An 8,502-nucleotide genomic window follows, 5' to 3' on the forward strand; every position below is an offset into this window, starting at 1 on the left:
GCCAAAAATGCGACCATTTACGTGTAGACGGTATTTTGAAGGTCAGAAAGGCATACCGACCAAAGTTGGTCGGAAATTACCGACCAACTTTGGTCGGTCAATTAAATTCAAAAAAAATAATTGCCGAAAAAACTGACCAAAATTGGTCGGTGTTTTAATTATGTAATTAAAAAATACACCATCTAGGAATCGAACCGGGGTCTGTACCGTGGCAGGATACCATTCTACCACTAGACCATTGGTGCATTTTTTTAAGACTGTTTTTTATTTCATTTATACTCTTTAATTATATTTTCTCACGAAAATAACCGACCAAAGTTGGTTTGGTCCTTTTTTTAAAAATAAAATTATCGACCGAATTCGGTCGATTTTTTAAAATGACCGCCAGAATTAACCGACCGATTTCGGTCGGTTTTCTTAATATTAATTTTAATTTATTTTAAATGAATTTTTTGTATCTAATTCTAGTGGAAGTTGTGGCAGCTGTGTAAGCCTCTTGCAATTTCTTAAGTCCAAGATTCGAAGAGCACCAAATTGGGCTATGCTTCGAGGCAAATGCTTAAAATTATTTCCACCGAGATACAATTCTTTCAAAGAGGATAAGGATCCAATATCTTCCGGAAGTCCTCCATCTGTTAGATTGCAGTAACTAAGATTCAGATGTTCCAATGACCGTAATCCTTCAGCCACCGGAGGGAACTCAAAGTGCACTCCATTGTATCTAAAGCCGCTAAAGTTCAAGATTTTAAGTTTGTTCAAGCGTACGATGGAAGATGGAGGTCGTGAAATTAGAGTACTATCACCGGCATCAAGCTCCTCCAAGTTGTCTAAATCCCCTATCTCTTCTGGCAAGCTTTCCATATTGAAGCACCCCAACACATTTAGACTAACCAAACTTTTCAACCTACAAATGCTGCTTGGAAGAGCTACAAGGTTATTCATACAGCTCAAATCTAGCTTGGTAATATGAGTTTGATACTGAAAAATAGATGATGGTAGTTCCCTTATCCCAGAGCGTTGCATGTGAATTTGTATCTCCGGCTTCATTCTCCCGTGGATTTCTGGGAATTTCTCTAAACTATAGCACTTTTTTAGATTCAGATATTCAAGAGATTCCACGTTAACACATGAAAACCTCTTAAGGCTTACACAATACCTCAAATTTAACCGAATGAGTTTGCTGCAACATCCCATGGAATGGTGAACCTCTTTAAGATTAGAACACCAAGTCAGATCCAAATACTCCAAATTTGGCATCCCCGTGAAATCTGGTGTTCGCATCAGTCTTCTAGAGTAGCTGAGATCTATCCTCCGTAGAGACCGCAAATGCTGTTCAGAATACGGACATAATGACAAAAAAGAAAGAATTTATTTTGCTGCTCCGCTGGATTCCAATAATAAAATATTTGGCTAGTGGGGCTATCAATGAATGTAGAAACTTTTTCGTTTTGTTTTTTCATTTGTATTTTGGGCATCAAATGACCTCTGTTTTCTAATTCTTAATTACTTATTGCTAGCTTTCCTAAAAGTATTTATTACTCCCTCGACAAGAAATGAATGATAGCATTTGAATTATGAGGGCCAACACATTATTTTTGTGCGAAATTAGAAATTTATTTTTTATATATGAAAAATTGCTTGTTAAGAAACTGAATAAAAGTAAATTATTCCTTAACTGTAATTTAACATGATTGAAAAAAACTGTAGCAAAGAGAAAAGTGATTCTCTCTTTAAAAAAAAGTGTAATATAAAATGGGGAAACCAAATGTTAAATCCGGAATCAATGTATGAAAGCGTATATGTCATTAGAGAAAATAGTTGTACACAATAAATTCCTTTTGTTTTACTAATAAATATTCCTTCTGTCCCACTGTGTACAACCCTAGGATGAAATTCATATGAGTCTAATCTTACTATGAGAAAAAATTGAAGGAACTTTCAAATTGAGCTTCTTAATTAAAATGATGATGGGAAGATATGGAGAAAAAAGACATGAAGATCTTACAATAATATTGAGAACAACCCCAAATAATATAAAATTAATTTTTTTGAGATGGAAATACAAATATTTGAGCTTATGGAATTAATAACTTTTGTTCATTTAAAGACATGCATCATAATTCTAGCTAAAAAAGGAAGTACCTCAAATAATACGTGAAGAAAGCAATAATATTTGTTCGTTATCACTAAATTAAAGGACAAAGATAGTTAGAGAGAAAAAAAATGGTAATAAAATAGAACTCAACTATTGTACCTTTGTTTCCATCCATAAATAATGCAGTGAACTGTACGAGAGTTGAAGGTGAACAAGCATTTTGGGTTCAAAATTTTCTGGCAATGACTTCCAAGAATAGTCATGACACACAAAACAACGCAAGCTGTTGGGCAAATACTCAATGGCATCACGGGTCGATGAACTCCCTATGTTAAATATCCTAAGCCTTTTCATATTTTTCATAGCCTTTTTGCTAAAGCGTAATGTACCAGAATGGTAATAAGGAAACCAGATTACTTCCATTTTCGTGGTCCCCTGGTAAGAAAGATCATTAGTCTACAAAGTATAATTTCAAATGTGGTATAAAATCAACTTGCTAATATGACTACTTTCTCACTCCTTGCAATGCCAAAGTTTAAGATACAATATTAGTTAGATTCTTTTTAAGAAATACTGATGTTACTTCAAAAAAATACTTTTTTGCAATTAATTCTATAGTTTTATTTTCTATTATTACATTTTTCTTAGAAGTTCATTAGAGTCAAGTCTATAATCTTTTCATGTTGTGATAGAAAGTAATTGTAATTGAAACAATACCAATAAATTGTAAAAAAATAATGGTAAAGTGAATCAATGATTGAGTTATTATATACTAAAATGTCATAAAATTTTCAAATTAATCTAAAGAATGACATTGGATCAAACAGATTAAGTGGCTATTAGACTAATCCATCGCTAAAAAGTATAAGAAAAATGAATTAGGCAACGTAAATTAAAGAGGCTACTAAACAAATTAGGTAATTAATGTTTTTTTTACTAATTAGGTAATTAATATTATTTTTGCTTCTCCTACTAACTAAAGTAAACAACTAAAATGACGTACCTGCAAGACTATAAAGCAAGAGGAACAAATAATTGGAATTGACTACCCTATGTGTCTTTGGAATATAAAAATTAGAAATTAAATATTATTGCATTGTTTAGCCTACTTACTGTATTGTTGTTCATCACTTCTTCAACTTCCTCGACGAGCCATAATCTGCTACGTTCTCCTGGATATTTTTGAAAATTCACTATATATTTACCCATATCTTCTATAAGGTCATGCATTTGAATCTCATCATTTTCAGAGATGGACACAAGAGATTTGTTAATTAAGACACGCAATCCGTATTCAACTCCAGAATGACAACTCTCAAGAATTTGCATGGCGTAATCTTTTTCTTTCCCTCGAAAGAAGCATGCTATATCTAGAAACATCTCTTGTTGGATGGGCTCCAATCCATCATAACTGATTTTGAGCTTTTCAACAATTTTCGAATTAGAATTAATTTTCATTTGCTCTATTGCACTTTTCCATTCAGTTAAGCCTAGGTTATGCAGCAAAGAACCCCACACTTTGAGGGCTAAAGGAAGGCCTTTAGCATAATTTATTACCTCCAATGAGAGCTCCTTAAAACACTCATCTGGATCTTCTTTTCTAAAAGCATGTTGACTGAACAATTGCATAGCTTCACAGTGAGCTAGTCCAGTCACTTCATAAATGACATCATTCTTCCCTATCAAATGCTTGTTTCTAGTTGTTACAACAACTCTACTGCCATTACCAAACCAACCAATATCATCTGCTAAATATTCTAAATGATCTTTATGATCTAAATCATCAAGCACAATTAGCACCTTCTTAGAGCGAAGTTTGTCTGGAATCATTCGCTTCCCATCATGCTTATTATTGACGTAATCATCTTTTCTTCTTAACAATTCAGAGAGAAGGGTGTTTTGCAAAGAATGCAGTTGATGTCTTTTTTCATTTTTTTTAATATCAGTAAGGAAACAAGCAGCTTCAAATTGATGAGATAAAGTGTCAAAAATGGCTCTTGCTATTGTCGTCTTCCCTACACCGCCCATGCCCCAGATCCCCAATATGATCCGAACATCATTGATTCCTACCTTAAGTAGGGACTTTAATTTCTCCAAATGAGTATCTATTCCCACAACATCTCGCAAAGAAGACAAAGTAGCACTATTGCACAATTTGGAAATTTGGTCGACAATCTGCTGAATATTCTCTGCTTCAATCCTACGAAAATAAGAAAATTAATTGTGGATAAATGTAAGAAACTCAAGCATTAGTAAGCATTTCATAATTAATTTTTTTTATTACATAGGGGTAGCGGAAAGGGAGAGAAGATTATTGGGTGAGGAATCGAACTCTCATCAACTAGGTAAATAGCCAACAAATTGAGCTACTAAATATTGTTAATTTACATAGAGATGATTAAAAGACACCGCACATAAAACAAACCCTTGAAGGAGCAATCAAAATATTATACGTGCAAGAATGTTATTGAGGGGTAATAGCAAAACGTGAGTAGCTTAAGATGTTTTTTATTTATTCTCTTCAATTATAACAATACCTTCTTACTCATAGAAACATATATAACAACCATCATTCCTTTTTTTTCTGGAAAAAAAAAAAAAATTTTAACGTCTAAATGACAATCAATGAAATTAGATTGTGTAAGCAATATTCTTAGCAAAATAAATTGATTAAGTTTCCACCTTTTAATTTTATTTTGTAATTTAGTTTCTATTCTGTTTAACTCATTTTTGAGGTACAAATTCTTTTTTCTATAGTAGAATATGTAGTCTTCACATAAGCAACCACATTTGAATGAAATTTATTCCTTTTGAGTTGGAGTGGGAGGTACTTAGCACTTGAGCATTTTTAACTTACCCGTGTATATTTCTTTTTTTTTTTTTTTTGTATATTCCATTTTTTCATTATAAGAAATTACTATATGTTTTTAACTCACCCGTCACGGATATCATATCCTTTTAGATCTGCGGCAGCAGTTAGAGCATTCCTCCATCTTTGGAGCTTTTGCATTCCTTCATCATCATCCTTATAGCCTGTTTCATGTTTGTCAAAGGCTTCAGCAAAGTTGTCCCTCTGGTTCCTAACATGTGATGGATCCACACCATAAAAGACTGGTATGACAGTCTGTCCACATTGATCCTTGCATTCCATGATCTTCACTAGCTCATCTAAACAGTACCTCGATGTTGCATAATTCTTTGAGAAAACGACGAGGGCGACTTGAGACTGTTCGATAGCTTTCAAGAGTTCATCTGTTATTGATGCCCCATGCTCTAGCCTTTTATCATCATGAACGTGAATATTCTACTGTTTTCCAAGCCTTTGAAGAGGTGACCTGTAAATGTTCTTCGAGTATCTTCACCTCTAAAACTTAGAAAGACTTTGTAGTTCCACCGAGGAAACTGTGAAGTACTCGCCGAAGCAGAAGAAGATGCCATTGATTCAGTTAATTATCTGAAAAGAAAAAAAACTGCATATGGATAAATTGTAGTTGTGGTAAGAGATTAACTGATGATAATAGGAGAGAAAGAAATAAACAACTAGCTACTAGCACTTCAAATGAGAAAAGTTTGTATGAGATGGGTTTTCTTTGAACTTTAATAGAAGGAAATTCCTTCAAAGACCACCCCCTGTATCAATGGACAGCTAAAAATACAAGTGGGTATATGAAGCTACAAAGAAAGAGTCTACCTATCCCAATTGAATTGAATTATTGCTCCAAAGCACAAACACAAACGTCCCTCTCTCTCTTCTCTACCAAACAAAAAGGACCCATTGATTGAATTTCTTTTTCTATTTTAATTTTCTATGGAGGTTGAAAAAGTAGCCGTCCAGCAAAATATTTCTCAGTTGTTTTATATGATAATACTGTCCAAGTTAGCTCATTCCATCTTAACTATTTTATTGGAGACTTAGGCAGCTAAAAATTAATCACCTAATGATTTTTGCCTCTAGTGTTTTTATTTGAACTTGAAATTTCGTGATTTTTATCTCACTTTATTGACCATTAGGCACACCTTTAGATCAAAATATTTCTCAATCTTCAACATATTGAATTAATAAAGAACTTAAATAAAATGCACTACTCAACAAATTACGAGCCTGTTTATTTGAATCGTAAAATATATTAAAGACTAAAAGCAAGGTAATATCCGAGTAATTTCTTTGTCACTAATAACGCATGATGACTTGACTTTATTGTAGTTGAAGATAATAACCAATCAAAAGCACTACCGTCTATTTTCTTTGTGCATATCGTGAAAATATAAGTGTAACGACCCGGCCTGTCGTTTTGAGTATTACAGCCACGTTCTCTCATTTACTGCTCAAGTTATACTTTACAACTGTTATGTGACTTGCCGGGATAATTGGTTCGGGTCCGGTGAGGTTTCGGAATGAATTGATACACTTAGTCTCAAGGATGAAAGCTTAAATTGAAAAGGTTGACTGGATGTTGACTTATATGTAAACGACCTCGGAATAGAGTTTTGATGATTCCAATAGCTTCGTATGGTGATTTTGGATTTAGGAGTGTGTCCGAAAAATTATTTAGAAGCCTGTAGTTAAATTAGGCTTGAAGTGGCTAAAATAGAAATTTAAGTTTGGAAGTTTGATTGGGGAGTTGACTTTTTGATATCGGGGTCGGAATCCAGTTCTGAAAATTTTATAGGTCCATTATGTTATTTATGACTTGTGTGCAAAATTTGAGGTCAATCGGACTTGATTTGATAGGTTTCGGCATCGAATGTAAAAGTTGGAATTTCTTAGTTTCGTTAAGCTTGAATTGGGGTATGATTCGTGATTTTAGCATTGTTTGATATGATTTGAGGTTTCGACTAAGTTCGTATCGTATTTTAAGAGTTGTTGGTATGATTGAATGGGGTCCCGAGGGGCTCAGGTGTGTTTTGGCTCATTGGTTGAGAAACTAGTTACGTTAAGGATTTGAAGTTTGACCATGGTCAATATCGGGTCAAAATGACCTCTTTTCGGTGTTTTGAGTGCGTGAGAAGGTTCGTAGCTTATTTTAAGATTGAAGCGCATATATGGTTTGTGTCCGGAAGGTTCCGAATGAGTTTTGAGTGCTAAAAGGAAAATTCTTTCGTTGCTGATTTTCTAGTGTAAAATAATTACGAAAATATTATTTTTTATCCCTTAAATTTTTAGACTTCATTTAAATCTTCAAAACATCATATCTCCCTCATTGGAGGTATCAAAACAGAGTTTCGGGATTGTTTGGCACACGAAACGAGGCAGAACAACTGGGCAAAAGATATTTAATATCAAGGGTTTGTTCATTTTCCAATTTTGACGAACTGGAGCTCGGGAAGAGGTGATTTTCGGGATATTTTTAAGGAAAACAACGAGATAAGTGTTCTTAACTCAATATTGGTCAAATTACCTAAATCCATGATTGTTTTTAAATATTTTATTGGTGAATTAAATTGAAAAAGTTAGAAAACTCTCTCAGTTTAATTTGAGGATTTGAGGGTCGAGTTGATGTCGGAATTTGGTAAAATTGGTATGGTTGGACTCGTGGTTAAATGAGCATTCATATTTTATAACTTTTATCGTGTTTCAAAATATGGACCCCACGGACGATTTTTGAGTGTAATTTCAAAATTTTTAGGGAAAATTAGTATTTTGAGATGGAATTAATTTCTATAATTTGTGTTGACTGAATCGAATTAATTATAACTAGATTCGTGACGTTCGGAAGTTGATACGCGCAAAATAGAATTTCTGGAGCATTGTTTAGGTTTCTCGACATTTGATTCGACTTGCTCGAGGTAAGTAACTCTTCTAAACTTGGAGCTGAGGGTATGAACCTTAATTATACATGTTATGTTAATTGTTTGGATGTGACGCACATGCTAAGTGACGGGCGTGCACCGTAGAAATTGATACTCAGTTGATTCAGTAGAGTTGTATAGTCAATTAACTTGTATTTTTTCATATATTTTTATGTGTTAGAGAAACTAAGATGTGACTAATATTAGAAATCATGCTTAAACAAATGTTGGTATTATTGGGACCCACTGAGGTCAGTTTTGCTGTCGAAGTATGTTTAAATTGTAATTTCGTACACAGTCATATACATTCATTGCATATCATATCTCAGTCTCTGTTGTTATTTATTGATACATCATATCATCATTTTGGGCTAGTTTCATGACACTGTGAGCCCGAGAGACTGAAAAGATTGATAACTGAGTGAGGCCGAGGGCTTGATTTTTGAGATATTGATACTATAGCACGTGAGTTGTCCGTGCGGATACAGATATTTATACTATAGCACGTGAGTTGTCCATGCGGTTTATAGTTCATGGGCTGAAAGAGCCCCTTCGGAGTCAGTACACACCTCCAGTGATCGCAGGTACCTACTGAGTGCGAGTGCCGAGTGCCGAGC

At 34.1% G+C, this 8,502-nt stretch overlaps 1 pseudogene; it reads right to left on the reverse strand.

The window, feature by feature from the left end:
* Positions 1-382: 382 nt before the first annotated feature.
* LOC104091829 (TMV resistance protein N-like) lies at positions 383-5,747 on the reverse strand (annotated as a pseudogene).
* Between the last annotated feature and the right edge of the window lie 2,755 nt (positions 5,748-8,502).

Source organism: Nicotiana tomentosiformis, chromosome 5 (genome assembly GCF_000390325.3).
Source record: "Nicotiana tomentosiformis chromosome 5, ASM39032v3, whole genome shotgun sequence".
Classification (NCBI taxonomy): domain Eukaryota; kingdom Viridiplantae; phylum Streptophyta; class Magnoliopsida; order Solanales; family Solanaceae; genus Nicotiana; species Nicotiana tomentosiformis.